The 20,972-nt window shown below is 38.2% G+C and overlaps 1 long non-coding RNA gene across 2 annotated transcripts in view; it reads left to right on the top strand.

Annotated features, from left to right (window-relative positions):
- The window catches only part of LOC118161352, a 47,279-nt gene that overhangs the window by 4,439 nt on the left and 21,868 nt on the right, over positions 1-20,972 (top strand). The window contains exons 2-3 of one of the 2 annotated variants that reach the window (XR_004747963.1): positions 4,565-4,771; positions 11,257-11,327. This is a non-coding gene — a long non-coding RNA (uncharacterized LOC118161352). The remainder of the gene's footprint in view (positions 1-4,564; positions 4,772-11,256; positions 11,328-20,972) is intronic. The other variant, XR_004747962.1, reaches the window with a different exon arrangement.

Below are 20,972 nucleotides of genomic sequence, written 5' to 3'. Positions count from 1 at the left end.
CCTTCCTTCCTTCCTTCCTTCCTTCCTTCCTTCCTTCCTTCCTTCCTCTTTCTCTCTCCTTTCTAGTTTTCTCTCTCTCTTTCTCTGTCTTTCTCTTTCTCTCTTTTTTTCTCTCTTTCTCTTTTTCTTTCTCTCTTTCTCTTTTCTGTTCCTCTTGTATCACTTGTTGCAATGTATCCTTTTATAGCTATGTAGAAATTTATGTGGTTTGATGTCAGTCAGTCAACTTTTCCCTTGGAATTTACATTCTATGTTTTGTATTTTTTTCTCATCACCTCACAACATGAATGAAACAGATATTTTCACAATAGCCTTGTGAGTTAAATAATCTAATTGTTAGGTTGCATTAGGAATGAAGATCTAGAGAAATTAAACAATTGAGGTTATCTGCAGACCATGGCAGACCTGGCCAAAATGACGGTGGCTGGAATCTAAATCGTTCTCATTGTAGGCTAGTCCCTTAACTCAGAAACTCTTCTTTCCTTGTTTGAAGTCAGACTCTGATATCAGCAAGGAATCAACCAAACCACCATGCCTCTTTCCCCAAACCTGTTTCCTTATTTGCAAAATGAGATGATAGTGCTTACGGTATTTCAGCCGTTACATCCATTAAGTAAGTAAAAACAAAATATTTAATATCACTGAGGAAATGGATGTTCAAACCAGTATCTCTCAATCTTTTTTGGATCAGGACTGTCTTTCCTTGAATCCAGTCTTGAAGGTCTGTGGCAACCTAATAAACTATGCTTCTTACCCCCCACTATTAAAAAGTGCTTACATAGCTTCCAGTAAAACACATGCCCCTGTGCAAAATCTTTCTTCAAATGCCACATCTCAGCTTCCAGCAAAACAGTAGTTCAGAAATATCATCCATGTCCTCATCAGCAGAGATACATTTTTTTTCATGCTAAAGCGATATCTGTTCATCCCTTATCCTCTTAATAGCCAAGAGTTGAACACCTGCAGATTAACTTGCAGTAAAAGTTCTCCATTTCTGATAATATTTAGCCTCTTATCATTTGCCTTGATGTCCCTGTCTATTGGCATTTCATCTTTTAATTATTTTCTACTACGTCTCTCCTATGTCTTTCATCAAATAGTTAATATTTCATTCCCCTAATACTTTATTTATTTATTTATTTATTTATTAAGGTTGCTAACCATATGCAATTTTATCATCTATTAATCCTCATTATTCTCCACCCTTTCTCCCTCTAGTAAGTTTAGAAATTTTTGTCCAAAGTCAATCATTTTTGACAGTGTGTGTGTGCACAGCTTAGAGCTCACCACCACATTTTCTTCTGCATGCCAAACTGGTGACTTAGTACTCACAGAAGTGCTATGTGTAGGGAACTGTGTAGGACAAATGAAAAGTATTGCTGGGGCTTTGTGGGATGTAGTGCTTTCTCAGTGGGAGTGTAAAGTAAGGGAGAAGTTTCTCTTGGGTTATTGGATTATTTAGAAGTATTTTGTAGAAAAAATACTCATATAGTTACATAATGGAAGTACATCTCTATATATATGTAATAAACATACGTCACAATTGAAATATATTTTCCATGTATTGATGGTGATTTCCCAACACAAACAGGTGATATAAAGCAAGATGGTAAATCAATAGACAATAAGATACAGAAAATTTTTGCGATCAGGATGACCCCTGTTTTTAACAGTGGTATTTACCAGAACACAAGTCAGCCTAGCCTCTTTGGATCTTTTGATGATATGGACCAGTAATGCATTATGAGAATTTTATTTGGCATTCTTGACTAAATAAAAACAAGACAGCACAGAAGTTTACAAAGGAATTTAAGTGCTAAAAATTTGGTGCTAAAATTCTGAAGTGCAGTGTCTCTGACCTGTCATTTTGCTTCTACTTGCACAAGTACAGTAACAACTAAGAGAGAGATTGGAGTGAGCAAATAGAAAAGATAACTTTTCAAACTATATAGCAAGATTTGTCAGAACCTATCTGCAAGAGTTTTGTTACACCATCTGACCTAGTAATGTTTGCCCTCCAGTTGCTAACCCAGTGTCTTGCTGTTGTGAATATGTCTATGGGACACAGTTTAGTGCTATGCACAGTTATTTATCTAGGTCCACTCAAATGGTGGCAATGTGGCTTAATGAGAGCAATGCACAGCGAACTCAAAGTAACAATGTATATAGATATACCCCAACCACTAGAGAGGAAATTATAAAGGCAGCTTGAATATCCTTTCTGCCATGTTACAGATTTGTTATTATTTCTAGAATGTGAAATGTATAGAGATAAAGAGTTGGGAAATTCTAGGGTTGATTTTAAGTGACTAAACTGAGATTTTTGTAAGAGTGTCTCTGTGGCAACCTAAGATACGGGTGGATTAAAGATGCCAAGAACTTGGACATCCTGGAGAATTTCAGCTTCATCCTGCCGAGATAATATCATACAATGTGCCTATCAGATTAACGTGGTTCTCACCTGAATGGGGCTGAATACTTGGCTACAACTGCCATATGATACAAGTGAAAACTGAATGGACTGATTCAATTCAGCATTAGCTTTGGTCTGGATGATCTCCTCAGTTAAGAATGATTTCTTCAGCCCTCAGCTAATAGAGACAAGGAGGAGTTTATGCTTCAGTCAAGTTTTAACAGAGATTCCCACTCTTGTTTACAAACTTTATACTTACTGTAGGAGGAAGATGTAGCTGAGATTTATCTCCAAGAATAGGATTGACCCATCCAAGACCAAAACTATTAATGCATTAATGATAGCATGCCAAAGCTTGACACTGTGTTCATACAATGGCTAAAAACTTAAGAGTGTAAATACTGATAGATAGGGTAGTTTAGGATAGCCTTATGAATTCCCTCCCTCCAAAAAGACAGATGTAAGAAAGTGAACTAGCTGAATGGTTTTTCTGTTTCAGAACTGTTCTCTTAGGCAACTACAACAAAGTATAAAGTAATATTATTAAAACTGAGGAATAACTGCTATGGTTTAGCTGCACTGATAATACCATATTACAAGTGTTGTGAAAACTTGTTTTTATCAGTGAAAGGAGAAAAAAAAAGAGTATGCATGTTGTGAACCCTTCTACCAATGTTTTCCGACACTTCTGCTGCACCTTCTCTTTTTTACATTTCTTCTTTACAGTGATTTTTCTTTTTTTTTTTTTTTTTTTTTTTGCAGTTCTTCCTCAGATCTCCTGGTTGCTTGTTGCTACCTTTTTATCTAGCTGTGGATGTGTTCACAAGATTAATGAATGGCAAAGATTTCTTATTTTTATTCTTTCAACTCAATCACAGAATTCTAAATATATAACACAAACAGCATATACTCCAGTAGCTATTGGCTTCACACAAATAGCATGGTCAGAAACAAAGCTGAAATAGGTGCACAGTAAGTATTCAGTTCCAAGCCATAAAAAAACATGCTGCTTTCCAGTTCTGGTTCTCCAGCCCAGATGAGCACAAAGGAATGTGGGTGGAACTCGCCCTCCTGCCAAGGCTATTACCTAAGCCCTATTTTGATTGGGATTTAAGTGGTGCACAGGCCTTGCGCTGCACAGGATGGAAATGGAAAATCACAGAGGGCTCTGTAGACCTTCCCTAAAAGCCAGGCGGTTGGACAGCATGTTTTTGTTGTTGTTGTTTTTTTTTTTTTCCATGACTGTGAAGCAAAGCCACCTCTGTCACAGAACGCTGGTCAGCGGTCAGGGGACTGCTTCGTACCCCTGTGGCCATAAGGTTGGAGGGAATGGTACAACCACGTCTTGCTCGTTCCTATCTGATTGGCGTGGAGAGGGACCCTAAGAAAAGGAAATCCCAGGTTTGCTTTTTCTCAGCAGTTGTAGCCTAAAAAGGTGTGTCTGTGTTTTAATATAATTCTTAATGAATGCCAGAAACTGGTTAATACTACTTTGCAAAAGATTAAAAAGGGAATGTCTGAAGGGGATAATGTAAGCATGGGAGGATTATATTTTAATAAAATTAATTCCACCTATAAAGGAGGACTGTAACAGTGTCCATCTGGACAAATCCAATTTAACCATCTGAGAAGTAGCGTTAAATTTGCTCAATGCGTTTCATTAAGAGAAAGTGGAAAACCAGTAAAATCCTTCTCTTGTTAGGTGAAAGAAAAGACTTGGAGAGACTAACTGCAAAATGCCTCCAATTTGCTGGGGAAAAAAAAAAATCTTAAATCCTGAGGTTTTCAACAAAAGCTGAAATGCATCATCCTTAGGCCAAGATAGGCTGAGGCAGGCCTATCACATCACCCTGAGGCAGACTATTTATCTCAGAAACTGGAGATGCAGGGAGGAATGGGAAGGGTGGACACCCTTGTCATGCATCTCCTCTAGAAAAGCAGTAAAAATGTGGTGAAAACCCACTGCTTAAATAGCCGGTCAAAAGCCTGAAGCTCCTTGATTCCACCACAACAGAAAAATACTCTCATCCAAACAGCTCATTACACACACTGAATTTAGTGCATTCTCCCTGGCTCCAGAATAGATGCTGAGGAAGAAAATAGCTCTGTCTCATGCACTCTCCTCATTTTATTTATTTATTTTAATACAAGGAAATGTTGGTTCTTGCCAAGAAAAAAGGTTAGTCAGCTGAAAACAAAGTTCTCCCGGCTGTGCCCTCACATGTTGCTGCTTGTGCTGCTGAAGCACCTGTGCTCCGAGACACCAGAACCTTCCGGAGGGAAGCGGCTGTTGCCTCCGCACCCTTTCCCTGGCTCTATGGTGAGACCCACGGAGCCCCTCACACACTTCTGCTGCTGGTGAGCTCTTCGAGGTGAATGAGTTATGTGTGGCTGCCAAAAAGGGTCAACGTGCCTGAGAAACAGGGCCCATGAATCTGTACTGCAGGGCCTTGCTGTCTGCCAAAGACATTAGGGTCTGGTTCTGGAAGGGTCTGGAGGTGTAAAGCCCACAGGCCTGACTCAGCTTGGTAAGAAGAGATCTAAAATGTCTGAATGTAGCCACTTTGCATCAGCCTAGTGTGCAGACACAGCAGAGCCCCTCGTTTAGGTAAAGCTGGAGTCTGCCCAGAGAGCCAAGGATATCGCTGGAGCAGTAAGAGGCACTCAGTGTGGGTCTTGGATGTTGCTGAGTCTTGTGTTACAGCCGTAGATGACTGTTCCTGTGCCAGTGAGGAACAGGTAACCAGTAAGTATGTCACTTGTAGAAACATATATAGGTATTATATGCTAAAGCCTGTAACAGAACCTTCAGCCTACTGAATGAAAACGCTGTCCCAAAGGCGTGCCAATATACCATCTCTCCTTGGCAGATGAGATGTTAGCTCTGTGCGATTAGGATAATGAAATTCATGAGGAGGAAATTCCTTTGACACAACTGGCTAACTATAACTTGGTAGCCTAATGGCTCCCATTGTGCCGTCCCTCAGAACTGAGACCAACTTTGATATCTTTAAAAAAAAAATAAAAAAATTGTCATGCAGAAAAAAATCCCTTGGCTCCAATACTTTCATTCAGGAGTCGCGTCTTCCACATGGATAATGAAGCTGAGAATGAGTAAGAGCTAAAATAAATAAATCTGGCTTCAGCCAGCGGTAAGCAGAGACTTTGCATCCTGTTCTATTGTTGACTATATACAGTTTTGCTTTAGAGATTACAACTATTTGTCTTCTTATATTAAATGCAAAAAAAAAAAAAAAAAAAGTAAACCTACTAGAGGACTGACTATCCAACTGTTCATCTTAAAATCAGAAATACATAATTCTGTGTCCCTTTTATCTGTTTTTGAATAATCTAACAATTAGCAGGACTGTTGAAGGGAAACACATGTCCTTCAGAGATTAACTGCAGTGATAGACCTGTTTCATCAAAATGGATTAAGCACTGAAGGATTAAGTCCAGAGTCATGTGCTTCCATCACTGATTTTCCTTTCTGATATTCCTTCACATGTAGTAATATGGTGGCTTTTATAAGAGCATTGGATAGCTTTATCTCTTCATTCTTGCTGGTTTTGCTGTGGACCATGCCTAACATACAATGCATTTGCCTCAGCTTTTCCCCCTACGTGACTGTTAAGGTCTTTAGCTGAATGTTAGCATCTGAGTTGGAGAACAGCTTCCAAACCATGTGGATTGGGTGATAAGATTGATGACATACTTTGAGACCAATTAGTGGAAAAGACTGATAATATATGCATTCATGAAAGACTGTTACTTGAACCTAATCTTACATATTAAAGGAGAGCTCTTATTCTAGCAAGCAAAATTGAGTTGGTTATTAATAATGCAAGGATGGTTACTGAGGGAAATACTTAGCTCATATGAGTGAATCTTATTAGGAGAGACTGGAAAAGCAAAATTCAAATGGGATAAGTGCAGCTTAGTGCTTCTGCTTGAAGCATTACTGTTGCAAACAGAAATCTCCCAGATTTATACTTGTGTTTTCTTTTATTTGCCTGTGGCCACACCATTTAGGTCTGAGATCACATCAGCTCTTACAGTCCAGCTGGGATAGTACTACTATAAGAATAGCAAGGAACAATGCTTCTGCTTTTCCTGAGTGGCAGCTTTTCTCTTATGGCAACACTGACCCTATAGATTGCTCTGAAAGCAGTGGTGCTGAGCTGCAGGTGATGTCAAATAAGAAAGAATTCCTAATTATGTCTTATTATTGAAAATCCCAAGATGGCTTTTTTTCCTGGTAGACATTGACCTTGGATAAACAGATGAGACTCTGCTAATATAGTTACTTCTGTACAAAGGAGGAGATTATGTCCTTGTGCCCCCCAGGGGGCATAGAGCAGAAGATGCAGCCTTGCAAGAGAAGGCACAAATTTTTGCATTCAGGGCTATGGGGCAAAAACTAAGCAAGGGCCTCAAGAGAAACACCCCTGAATGAAAGCAAACAAAACAAGTGGATAAATGTTTCAGACAGAAATCACAGTAAGCAGCACAATAACCAGTCACATCTGGGGTCCCTATTTCCTTGTCAGCATTGAAAACAGTGTTTCATTTCATAGTCTTTTATACTAGGACCTGTGCCTGAATTCTTTCAGTATGTTCAAAGATATGGATATGTCATCATATGCTTTCTAGTCAACATCATGCTGTCCTCTAAAAGTATGATGCACAGATGATTTTCGAAGTATTTTTTATGTGGTTTCTTAAACCAACAAACATTATTCTATATTGATCTGACGTAGTTAAGTTTCAAATTCAAACCATGCCTGTCTAAAAGTTTTTTCCTATATTTATAAAACTTAATGAGTTTTAACATTGATTTAATCTATACAGGAGTAGGCCTTAAATCCTGCAGGCACTGGTAGATGTGAAGGACATTTCAGATGAAAGGGGGAAATGTACTAAATTACAAGCCAAAAAAAATCAAACCACAGTGGTCTGCCCCAACTAATTTTCTTGTCATACTAAGGGGAACAGATACTTTACTGTAGTTATGCACCAATATGTTCTCCATAACATATTTTGCATGTAAAATGTGACACACAGTTCTGAGGAAAAAGTATTAGTTGCTAGAATCTTTTAGAACAAATTTTCATAATGCCTATATAAAAAGATATAATAAGTAGGCTGAGTCCACAAAATTATTTATCTTCTGTCCAACCTACCTCTAAAAACAAATAAACTCCTTCATAGAGTGTTATCAATTGAAAGATATTTGTTTTTCATTTAATGTAATGTAATTTAAAGTACAAAGTGCAATTTTAAATTTAGTTTTTAAAGTTAAGGATGAGAGGTTAAATATATCCAAGGTTCAAAAATATTTTAAAATATACCTGTCTACAGTTTGTTTGGATTTTTAAATGACCATTAAACTTCTGTATCCCATTTCTGAGACCTTAAAAGAGCTTCAATTTTCAAACAGCCAATGCCTTCTGCTTTCTGGATACACAGTCCCTTCAAGAGATAGAAACTTCAAAAAAGTGAGTGAAAATCCAGTTTATAGTTCCCATATCTCTCCCTTACATTCAGATTCTCAGGATTAATACTTGAAAATCTTTTAACCAGTAAGGAGCTACCCCATAAGGTTTATTGTTCACAAAGCCAGCCCATATGCTTCTCTGGGAAAGAAGTATTTCTAGCTAGCTTGTGGAAGAATCGACAACTTAGACTGAAAAGAAAGGACACTCTAATGTCAACTGTAAAGACAGATAACCCTTTAAGAGTGATACATACAGGTTTTATCAAAAAAAATAATAATAATAAAAAAATAAGTTGTAACAGAATTTGATCTTGCTTTTGCTAGTGAATTGCAGAAATAATACCACTGAAATCATTAGGGTTACTCTGCTTTTATATATACAAAATTGTGCCCTGTCACAAAATACATTTCTTTTTGCTCTTTGTTCAGTCTGACAGATGGTAATTGGTATTGAGGCCTTTACCTTTATAGGTGATAGGATTGAAAAGTAGGAACATTAATATACGAAGCAACAGTGAAGGATTCAGTTTGTCTTCATCTTTCTGGCAGTGAAGAGTGCTCTGAGGGTCACTTGTACAGCATAATAACCTAAATATACTAGAACTTGCCAATTTTTTAGATGAAAAATACTTACTTCCCATTTCAGTAATGTCTCAATAGTCTCTGTATATGTAACCCAAATTCCAATAACTTATTTCAATGCTTTTCAGAATTTTGTTCCATGAGTAGGGTAACACAAGGTAAGCTTAGAGTGAGAACTTTATGATAGTGAAAACAGACATTGTATGTATTATTGTATATATATCGTATATCATAAATGCAGCTTACCTCTATTTCATTGTAGCATAGACAACCTCATGTTTACTACATAGTCCAAATGTGCACCCTGGCAGTTAACACGCAGTAAGAGAAACACTTCAAGTTTGTACCCGTGCTTCTTCTGTAGTAACTTGCACATTGGACTCTACTTTTCACTACAGCTTCCTTGCTAATTTCTTGCACATTCTTTAGCAAATAGTTCTCATATAAACATGTGAAGAAGTCAATATTTCTAATTCATTTCGCATTTCTTTTCTCTTTCCCTCAATGTTGATTTGTATACTATATATTTTTTCTCCAAGACATCAACGTAGGTGTTAAATGACCTACGAGAAGTAGTAGTCTTTTGCTTTGTTTTTATAAATACAGAATTCAGCAGTCTTGGTTCCTTGGGCTCATGTTAACCAAGTTCTTATCTATTCTAACTCCTTCATGTTACTGCTTTTCACCTCCTTAAGGTTGTTGGACCAGTGGTGTACCCACATGGTATTTTTCAGGTGCACAGACCTCACACACCTCTACATTAGACTGGAGGGTATATAGCACTGTAAGCCTAGTGCTAAGCCCAGTTTGGTACATCATACTGTTCAGTAGGGCATTTTAGATCAAGCATTGAATTGCAGTAACCACAGCTACACATCTAGCTCATAGCTCAGGCTGTAAGCAAGACTTGTGCAGACTTATCCCACCAGGATTAAGAACAGGATGTTCCTTTAGTTTAGGTGAGTATCAATTCAGTGAGCATGTTTTCATTTTTAATCAGTTCTCTAAGTTGAAAATCTAACCCAATTTGCATTCACATTGTTGAATCTAAATCCAAGATCGCCTGTCCCCTAGCTCAGGCCCCAAATTTGCCAAACCTTAAAGAGCCATTCAGTGAGATAAGTTAGGATCAAGCTTGCAAATAATAAGTACATGTCTTTTGGGAATGTACTGTGGGGAATGGGTAGAAGTAAAACATCTTTGAAACTAAATAGGCTTATTTTTCCTCCATACCAGCCTCCTGTATCAGCTGAGTGGCAGTTCTGTCTGCTGATTCCAGGGCCTTGCCTCCCCAGGCAAGATGGGGGAACAGCTCATGAGAGACAAATGCAGTTTTCTCTGTCATGCTTCATCTCAGTATCATCCTAGCAATGTGTATACTTAATACTGCTCAGCTGCCAGAAGGAGTAGGAATTGAATAAATGAAGTAGCTCTGGAGTTCTCCATCTCTCTATATTGTAGAAGAAATTCCCCAATGCCAGCTGGCTAGTTGTGCCTAATAATTGATCCAATCCCTTCTGCCTTACGGAAATGAAAAAAAAGAACTCTTCAGGCAAGCTCCCATATCATCTTAGTGAGATCATGGAAACTAATGTTGCCTCTGTCCTCACCTTCCCTTGTCTTTCTCCCCTGCAGAGACCAATGCCAGACATGACCAGTGTTCAATAGACTGGCTGTGCCAGAAGGCTGACCTTAAACCCTAGTTTAAAATACAGTGCAAACATCATTGGCCAGGAGTCAAACAGAATACTAAAATCACCTTCACATTCATCATCTGGAAACATTCTCTGGGTAGCTAATTAAAAATCCATTTCCTAGACTCTGAGGAACATCAACCTGTTTGATTCTCAGAGGTGAAAATATTAGAAGTTAAATATACAGCAGATAAATAATCAGGTCACAATTCTTTATACAATATTTTCCCTGTCATGGAAAAAGTATGTAATTTAAATTTGTCAAGAGCCTGGAAACTGTGGAACAAAGACCTGAAACTGAAATACCTTCTTTCAGACATTGTTCTCACTATACAAACAAAGTCTACAGCAGAAGAGGCCTCTCTGGAGGAATCTCAGTCCACTGTTCAGCTGCAAAATGATCAAGTGAAAGTATTCCTCCTCTACTTAGTACATGACTTACCCATTGGCTACATGGTTTTTAGTTAGGCTATTTGTCTTGATTTTTATATCTTCCAGAAGAAAGTGGCATTAACAATTTAATAATGTTACCTTAAATAATGTGTTCATTAAAAATATTTTGCTTTTATATTCATCTAGCTTTTAATGCCTTGGCTTTTTTCCCCTTTCCAAAATTTCTCCTATTCATGTGCAACTCAGTTTTCCTTTAACTGACTTAAAATGATCCTAAATGCAAAGTGTGAGTTTTAAGACACTCTGAAGCATATGATCAAGGGGAAATGGGAAAATGTCTTTTCAAGATCTTTTTGAGTATGGTGTAAGTTTCCTCCTCCTCATTCATATAGAGGAAGAAGCAGATTGCATGGAGCTGCCAGTTTAAAGAGGTGGGAGATGGGTCAGTACATGTAGAATAGCGAATACAGAGGATATGTCTGCATCAGCAAGAGAAATATACATGTAGAGTGAAAGGGTTAGAGCTGAGAACCCAATATCCATGCCGTACACATTTCAGGGTTTATGATGAAGACTCAGGGTTATGATATAGGCTCATGATGTAAACAGGACAACATAACTCTGATGTTTCTGTACCCATTTCTGCAGTCTTTTTCATTCCTCTCATCATTTTTTAGGCATAACTGCTAGAAGGACCTGCCTAGATGTGCTGTGCAAAAGATGCTGAGGGCAGCTTCTTCATTATCAGGTAGGGTATATTCAGCATCCTTTCTGCAGAGTCCCATGCTTGTAATAACTTAATTGGTCTGAAATTTAGTAATAAAAAGACCTTTTATTTTGTTGCTCTGAGCAGAAGTTTGGGGAGGACCAAAAACTGATGAACAGTGTGGATTTGCTGTTCAGTTTCTATGTCTAGAATAATGCAACAGGGAGTAAGACCTAATGAGATAGACCTGATGATATCTTCTATTTATAATGAAGATATTTGGACCATCTCCAAAAAACATCACTGACAACTGGACTCCATACATTTTAAACCGTGAGGAAAATTAAAACTATATCCAATATCTTCAGTTATTTTTACTAGTTCTTGTAAACTTTTACAAGTCTGTGCTTTATGACATGTTGTTAGCACTTTTGCCACATAATTTCTTCTGTTTGGAGAGGTTCTGATGCTTGTTTTTGATATGCCTCAGCAACCTTACTGATTTGCAGAACAATAAGAAAATAACAAAATAATCAAGATAATACAAGATATCCTATGCCTTTGCTGCATTTGACTTGTATTATGCTTTTGGGAGTGATACCAAATCTCCTGCAGCATTACCTTGAATGGAAGAAAGAAAGCAAAAGGATAATCAATCAAGGCTTGATTCAGAAAGTCATGCATTAATCAGATTTTTTCAGTCTAAGAGCAGTCTTGAAATCGAGCATGGAGCAGCAAAAACAAAAGTTGTTATATAAACTGCAATTTTCCAGAAACTATTTGAAAGCATCAGTATGAATCATTCTGAAATATATCTAAATATTCAATACGTCAAAAAAAATTAACGAGTCTTCATATAGGACTCAGTCTAAGGTAGGATCAAGGTGAGTACATGTTAAAATGTTTAATGTAGACTGTGTTGAATAGGAAAGTGTTCTTTCATAATTTCTGTAAGCATTGTTATTCATTCATTGTGAAAAAAACAATTGTCTTGCTGTAGCACATGCCTTGCCTAGTTCAACAGCAGTGCATTAGGAGAGCTGGATTTTGCTGACAACATGGCTTTTCTAGGTGATATCTCAATTAGCATCCAAGTACATTGAAGAACTACTCAGCATCAAGAAGACTGGGTTAAAAAACAATTATGAAAAACACCTAGAAATAATTTAAGCAGTTCCAAATCAAGTATTATCTTAAAAGGCAGAGGAACAAAAGAAGTATTTCAGTTTGCATATCTGCTCTGGGCAGCAACCCAAGAATATGAGCATGGTTGTTCTGGGTCTGTGTAGCCCAGTATCCTGTTTCGGACGGTTGCCAAGCAGGGGTGGAGGTACTAGGCTCAAAGCTATGAGTTTTTCTGCAGTAGATTTTCTGACTGTCTTGAAGAGTCTTGGGTTTATGTCCTACAGTTGACATCAGAATTTAACAGACATAACCCCTCCTGCTGGTGGCAGTACTTCAGGTACACACCAAAGGCAGTGATCAAAAGCAGATGTCTGTGGAAGAGTGCAAAAATAGAACAAACATTTTATGATACTTTTTCAAATACTCTCCCAGTAGTCAGCAATTTGAGGAAGTATCTGAGAGACAACATGACTGTGGAGGCTCTCACATTCCCCTTGTGAAATCAGCATAGCTAGGGGCACATCTCAAGTGCCTGTACACAAATGCATACATCCTGGAAGTAAACAAGAAGAGTTAGAAGTCCATATAGTTGTATACCTGTGACTTCATTGGAATTAGAGACATGACAGTACAGGTCACATGACAGTAGTGCTGCAGTGAATGGATGCAGGCTTTTGAATAAAAACAGCCTGAGAAGGCAAGGATGAAGGTTTGCACTCTATGCAAAGGAGTGGCTAGAGAACATGGAGCTTTGCCTTGGAACAGGTAAAGTGGCACCACCTGAGACCTTATGGCTAAGAACCAGAGAACAGGCTGACAGAGGTAGTATTCTGGAGGTGGTAGCATGTGCTACTGACTGCCTGATCAAGAAGACATAGATGAAGCTTTAATTAGACAGTCAGAAGCCTTACAGTCATACAGCCAGATACTCATTGGTGCTCAACCACCCAAATATCTGCTGCACAGACAACAGGGCTGGAGACAAGCAACCTAGGTGGTTTCTGGAACATGTCAATGAAGATTTCTTGACACAGTTTATAAGGAAGCTGTTTAGAGAAGATGGTCAACCAGACCTCGTTCTTACTAGGAAGTCACCAATGTAAAGGTCGAGGGCAGTCTTATATGCAGTGACCATGAGATCATGGAGTTAAAAATCCTGAGACAAAATAGACAAAGAGTAGGATCACAACTTGACTTCAGAAGAGCAAGTTTTGGGTTATTCAGGGATTTGCTCAGTAGAATCACACTGGAGGTTGCCCTAGAGGCCAAAATAAAATACAATAAAGATATACAAAGAAGGAAAGCTACCCAAGAGGACTATAGAAGTATTTCTTGAGTACAGAGTAAAGAATGTGAAAAACTAAAGCTCATCTTGAATTGAAACTAGTGAGGGATGTGAAGGGCAAGAACAACTTTAGCAGCAAAAGGAAAGCTGGAGAAATTGTGGGCCTGCTGCTCAGTGCGGATGGGGACCTAGTGATAAAGGGTATGGAAGAGGCTGAGATATTTTTTTCGTTTGTTTGTTTGTTTCCGTTGTTTTCACTGGCTATGTCTTCTCTCTGGCTGCTGGTTCCCAATACCTAGTAGCTGAGCCAGTGAAAATGCAGAGGGAGTTAAAATTAAGGAGCTCTTAAATCAGCCAAGCATATACAAGTCCACTGTATCAGATTAAGTGCATCTAAGAGTACTGAGAAAAGGCAAACATCTTACCCATCTTTAATAAGGGCAAACAGTACAGGGAAGTACAGATTGGTCAGCCTCACTCCAATCCCTCAGAAGGTCAAGGAACAAATCCTCTTGAGAGTTATTTCCAGCCACAGAAAGGAGAAGGTGGTAACTGGGAACAACCAGAATGTGTTTACCAAGGGCAGATCGTGTCTAAACAACCAATTTTCTGTGATGAGACATCTAGCTGTGTTTACAATGTAAGAGCAGTAAATATTGCACACCTTGACTTCAGCATGCCTTTGACATGGTCTCCCATAATATTCATACAGGCAAATGAGTAAGATATGGACTGGTTAATGTATGATAGGGTGGATAGAAAATTGGGTGGGCTGTGTGGCTTGAGGAGCAGTGATCAAAGGTAAGAAGTCCAACAGGCAGCCATTTACTAGTGATTGTCCCCGGAGGTCAATACCACTCAACATGTTTATTAGTAACCTGGGTGAGAGAGGGCACTCAGTGAGTTTGCAGATTATACCAAAATATGGGATGGTGAATAAGATACCTGCTTCCTGTGTATTTTTATTGCTAGATAAGCTAGAGAAATGGGTTGTCAGGAACCTCATGAAGTTCAATGAAGGCAAACACAAGAAATGAATAACACCTTGCACCTGTACAGGCTGGGGGGCAACTAGTGAGAAAGCTGTTGAAATGGCGAACAAGGACCAGCTGCATCCTAAAGGATCGGGAGATGAGGGAGAGAACACTGTCAGGAGGGTAGGGGCATCCCCATTGAGAACCCTATTCTGCAGTCCCTGTACAAGGCAGGAGGGCAGGCACATGGATGGCATCTGGATTTTGCCAAAAATCCAGATAATCAGGCCACTTTCTGGTGATAAGCCAGGTCTGAAGTCTAACAGGGAAATCAGACTGCAGGTCAGGCCCAAGACAACAGGGTCCTTTGCCAGGCACAGACACAGCTGTGATACAGATGGGGACCAGTTTACCTACAAAATAGCTCAGGCAGGGACTCTCATCTTGGAAGTTCAAAAGAGGCAACAAACATGGCATGAAACTTGGGAAATTCTCACTCTATATAGGAAAAAGAATTATTGCTTTGAAGGTGGACAGACACTGGTGATGCCCAGAGAGGTTGTGGAATCTCTGCCTTGGAGGCATGTGGGACCCAGCTGAACAAAGTCCTTGAAGAACTGCTTTACCTGGGCCTGCTCTGAGCACAGGGTTGGACTAAGTGTTCCCTTCCAACCTACATGACTCTGTTTCCAATTTGCAGTTTAGGGACACACTGAGCGCAAGGTACTTTCTTATGTAAACAGTAATCCTCACTGTTTCACAGCTCTGTGGCTTAACTGCATGCTTTGTGAAGAACCACTTCCTCTTCCTTGGTTTGAATCTGCCACCTTCATTTACTGCCCTCGAATTTTTGTATCAGAAGAGACTGTGAACAATTAATAGTTTCTTACCTTCTCCATGACATTCAGAATTTTATAAGACTGACTTTTCCTCCTTAAACATCTTTACCAGAATTAAGAGTGCTAACCTACCTATGTGCTGCTTGCATAGAAGCTGTTCACATGTTCTTTTAGCTCTTACCTAAAACTTTTCCAGCCTTATGTTTCTCTTTTTGGTATGTGCTATTGGTGGAAGGGTTTGGCATGTCCTCACACAATATCTAATATACAAGTTCAACATGGATGCATACTATGTTCTCTGTTGTATTCTCTAGTACTTCCTAATAATTCCTAGTATTTGATTTACATTTTTCACTTACTAAACATTGAGCTAAAATATCCATGCAAGCAAAAAGACTCAAAATCATAAATTATAAAATGTTATCATCTTTACTGACAAGCTTAAACAAGATTTGGATATCAAACACCTAGAGCTTAAGGAACTATCTACCAGTTTCCAGTTGAAAACTTATTCCACCATATATTCCATGCATGTGTGAAAGTCTAGCAGAACTATCTTTCAAAAGTTATCCAGAAAATAAAATAGAAATTTTAGAGACACATGTTAAGAATGAGGCCACACCACGTGCTGCAGCATAGTTGTCACTGGACAGCTGGAAGCAGCTGGAGGAGCACACACACACACAAAGAAAACTAAATAGAAAAAAATCCTGCAAATATTACTCATTTATAGCATCAATCAATGCCTAGTAAATATGAAGATCAATCCAGAATACTTAATGGTGGTTTCATGAACAATTGGTGAGTCCTACTTTTACAGGAAGTATTCAAAATCCAACTGGTGACACAGCAAGCGTTACAGTGATAGTAAAGTAACTTACAGAGCAGCCAATGGAACTACTCTTTAAGTTTTGTTATGATCAGGTCCTATGCTAATCTCATGGCTTTATAATCTAAGACTCCATTGTTGCAGGTGGTCTACTGTGTGTACATATATTAAATTCCAACTGCATCAGGGAAGTGTAACAAATAGAACAGAGAAGTTGTGCTTTAAGGTATATAGCAATGTCACCTGGTTACTCTGCCCAAATATTTAGAGAACTTGATAACTCAGCAACAGCTGATTTTTGTTGCTGTTATTGTGTTGTGTTGTATTTTGTTGTTATTGTTGTTTTGCTTTGTTTTGTTTAAAATGACTTAATACTTCTGATTTTAAAATAGAATAGAATGGCTTGGGTTGGAAGGGACCTTAAAGATCAACTAGCTCCAACCCCCTGCCATGGGCAGGGATGCCACCCACCAGATCAGGTTGCCCAGGGCCTCATTCCACCTGGCCTTGAACACCTCCAGTGATGAGGCATCCGCAGCTTCTCTGGGCAACCTGTTATTGGAAACTGTTTATGTTATACTTGTTTGTGGAAGCAAATATCAAAACAGGGATTTGAGTGAACAGAATCAGCCACTTTGGCTTCTCCAGCTATAAAAAGAAAAATTGTTCATGGATGACAACTAATGGGTTAGATGCCCTCTCTTGATCTGCTATTGGCTAACAATCAGGGCTTATAGTTATTGAAGTGTTATAAACATGATCTACTGCTTATTTAAAAAAAAAAAAAAAAAAAAAAAAAAAAAAAAGAGCTAATAAGAATAAGTTATCTGCCTCCTTCATGAGTACATCTGTATTTAAGATAGATACCTGCTGTCCTTTAAAAAAAAAAAAAAAAAAAAAAAAGGATCTGATTACTTTTTTTTAATATAACTACAAATCATTTGCATTGGTTTTGCTTTTGTAGTGGCTAGGCAGTCCCCAGTTTCCCAACATGATTGCAGGCACATTCCGCATAATGTTCCCTCCTGCTGTTCATTTAGGAGGAAGTAGTAGTAGAATTTGTAAAATGGAAGGAAAAAAAATCATATTAGAAAACTAACCTCTTCAGTGAAGCCAAAAGGAGAATTGACATGAAGGTGTCTGCAGTTTAACATCCTTGTGAGATCAAGTCCTCACAAGGTTCTTTAAAATCTTCAGGTCCATAGAAAAACCAATGAAAACAGGATTGTCAGAAGAGTCTGGTCTAACAATTTTTAGAACTTGTCATATTTAGTAATACAAAATGAAAACAACTTACAGAAAATATATCTCTTTTTTTTTTAATAACTTTTTTAGGGGTTACAAACTTTCCTGACAAAGACAGTATGATGACACATTGAGATTTCTACAGTGAATTTAACTTAGTCTTGTATGGCACTCTCATTAGAGTAATTTGAGCTCAAAACAAAAAATCAAAGAAGTGTACATTAAGTAGATTAAACCATGATGAATGATACGGAGTCACAAATGGTGAACTGTCACCCTAATGTGGAAGTCACTTGTGTATTCATCAAGGAGTTACGCTGAGCCTCATGATGGTCAATATTTGTGATAATAATCAGAAGAAAATAAAAAATCTTTCTCATAAGTGTTGCAGAAGATGTGAGCTGCTGCAGCATGCCAGCTCCTTGGCCAGACTCATTATCTGCTTCCTCTGTTCATGCTGCATGATATCTTCAGTGGGAAGCTCTGCGAACAGTCTGACTTCCTGTACTACAAATTTATTTTCTCCCTTTCAATTTTGCTATCTTCAAATGAAACAATTCTACTTCTTCAGATTGACAGACTTCCATACTCTAGCTGCTTTCTTTTTACCTGCAGCTTAATTCTTATGCCTTCCTTCAGTACATTTTTCACTCGTATCTTTGTAACAGAAGCCACTGATTTTATTCCAGAGAAAAATTACAAACTGTGATGTAATCTTTTCCATAATTTGGCTAACCAGTCCTTCCTCTACTTCAACTACATCTTCTTCATGCTAAGACTTCTAGTCTAATGACTTTCTCTGACTCCATTAGTGACTCCCTTGCAGGTCAGGAGGTGTTCTTATCCATTCATATTACTTGCCTGCTTTTTTCATCACTTCTCCATTTTCTTGACCTTTCCTTACCTAATAAAATTGTTTGATTTTCTCCCAAGTTAAAAACAATAAATAATCCAGTCTTTTCCCCTTCTTTCCACTCTCTAAGATCATGCTGTCCGCAATTGCTGCCAGGAGTCTCATGCTCTGATTCCAACATCCTTTCAGTGCAGCTGACCTTTCAGAACCTTTCAGTTCACCTTGTCATTCTGTCAGAGTTACAGTCAGTATTACCATATTGACCTACATCTGCTTAAGACTCAAAATCAGTGCCCTCTCCATGCTTGTCTCTTGCCCTTAACACAATAGCCATAATCTTCTGTTGAATTATTTTCCTTCTTTAGCTTCAGTGACTTCAATGACTCTGTCCTTTTGGAGTTCTCTTATGGATCGCTCCATTACTATGTATTTTCAAGGATCCCCTGCCTTCATAGATAGATAACTGCATGAAGTTCTTTTTTTTTTTTTTTTTTTTTTTCCTGTCTTTGTCTCAGTAATGGTTAATATGTAAAACATGAATTTTTAATCTGCAAAATCGAGATCAGATATACAGCATCACTGAATCACAGAACACAGGCTGGAATGGACCACCAGTTGTCTGCATTGCAGCCCTGTCCTCAAAGCAGTCCCAGGTGAAGCAACTCTTCCAGGACTTTGGCTGGGTCCCACATGCCTCCAAGGCAGAGATTCCACAACTTCTCTGGGCATCTCTAGTGTCTATCCACTTTCATAGTTAGAATTCTTTTTCCTATATAGAGTGAGAATTTCCTAAGTTTCATGCCATGTCCGTTGCCTCTCATCCTTACACTGTGCAACTCCAAGAAGAGTGTAGAGTCACCTTCTGTACAACCTCCAGTCAGGTAATTGTAAACAGCAATAAACTGTTAAGCTTCTCTTCTTAGAAATAAATCTGGAGGCTGAATGGCTAAAATGGGAGGCCATTTTCTGGAATAGGACTAGGAAGAGAACATAGGAGTCATAACAACTAAATAAATATAAGCTTCCCATGTGATGTTTCAGGTATGCAGGCAGATACTATTGTTCGATGCAGAAGCAAGTAAGCATCAAAGTCTGGTGAAAGGTTATAATGAAATCTAATGTTTGAAGTTGATACTAGATACATGCTGGTTGGAAAGTACGTCTTTTTTAAAAATATTTTTATTTTAACTGACTGAAAATTGACAGCAAACTAGAAGGACGTGTTTCAATCTTTGGCACTTGTGGTCTGAGTTAGATATCTTTCTACATGATGTCTCAAAGAGATGTTAAGGTGTTGGTGATATTGCAGAATTATGTGGTTTGGCTTGTGTTATACAGTCAAAGATTAGGTCATTGGAATACTCATGTATTCCTTTTAACATTTGCCATGTAACATTTTGAAGAAAGATAGGACCTTGAAGTGTAAAATGCAGAAGGTGATTCCCTACTATTCCTGGTCCAGGCTTTTACGGTAGTGAAATTATTCAGTCAATATTATACATAATATACAATTTCAAGTAACTTATTCATTAGTTCCTTTCTGGTCATTTTTTTTTGTGTAAAAGTAATTCTAATAGTACAGGGGCTGGTCCTCATGATCTCATACATACTGTCCAGATTTTAACATAATGTAGAAAAATTGCAATTTCTTCCCAAAAATGCACTAAATACTTATGTACTAAATACAAGTTACTCCTCTCGTATTATTAAGTACCCTTAGTTTTAGTGACTTTTCAAGGAAGTTTCCTGATTGGGTTTGCTTTCAATGTGAATTTAAATTTAAAATAAAACAATTTTTTATTGCTTTTCTTTCTTGATATGCTATCTCATACCCTCAATTCACAGATAGCTCACCAAAATGAGTCTAATTAATCTTCTTTGCAACTTCTTAGGCATGCTAAGTTTAAGAAAAAAAAAAACAAACAAACAAAAAAAACATGCAGAGTACAGTACTGTTGTCTGTCCTAACTGACCAATGCTTCCACGTCTGTCTGTGTAAACAGAACAAAATCTATTTTGTTTTCCAAACTACTCTCTGTTTAATGAATCTCTCTTATTGTCCAGCCTATGATGGACTGCTGCTTCATCATTAACTGGCAGACCTTTTGAGGTATATGGAGAGGTACAGAGTTGTATGGAATACAAGCATGTACTCAGAAACTGGATAGAGCAATTTGGTAGATGTTTTGCCAATCATAAATCTTGCCTTTCTACATATCATCATCCCAACAAAATATTCTGACAGAGGTTCTGTGCTCCAGCAAGTCCCCTTTAGCACTAAGTGATTGATTTAGCTTTTCAGAGGATAACAAGACTTAATGTTTCTCCTATTGACTTAACACGCACCAGATTCTGTCAAAATCCCACCTTTAATAATGAGACCCTAATTCTTCAGCAGGGTTTATGATCAATCTCACTTAATTCTACAATAAGTGCTTTTATATCTGAGCTAGTTATACTGCTGCCACTCTAGAAAGAAAGAAGGGAAGGAAGGAAGGAAGGAAGAGAGAGAGAGAGAAAGAGAGAGAGAAAGAGAG

The sequence above is a fragment of the Oxyura jamaicensis genome, chromosome 2, assembly GCF_011077185.1.
Source record: "Oxyura jamaicensis isolate SHBP4307 breed ruddy duck chromosome 2, BPBGC_Ojam_1.0, whole genome shotgun sequence".
Classification (NCBI taxonomy): domain Eukaryota; kingdom Metazoa; phylum Chordata; class Aves; order Anseriformes; family Anatidae; genus Oxyura; species Oxyura jamaicensis.
This window is presented reverse-complemented; position numbering and strand designations above follow the sequence as displayed.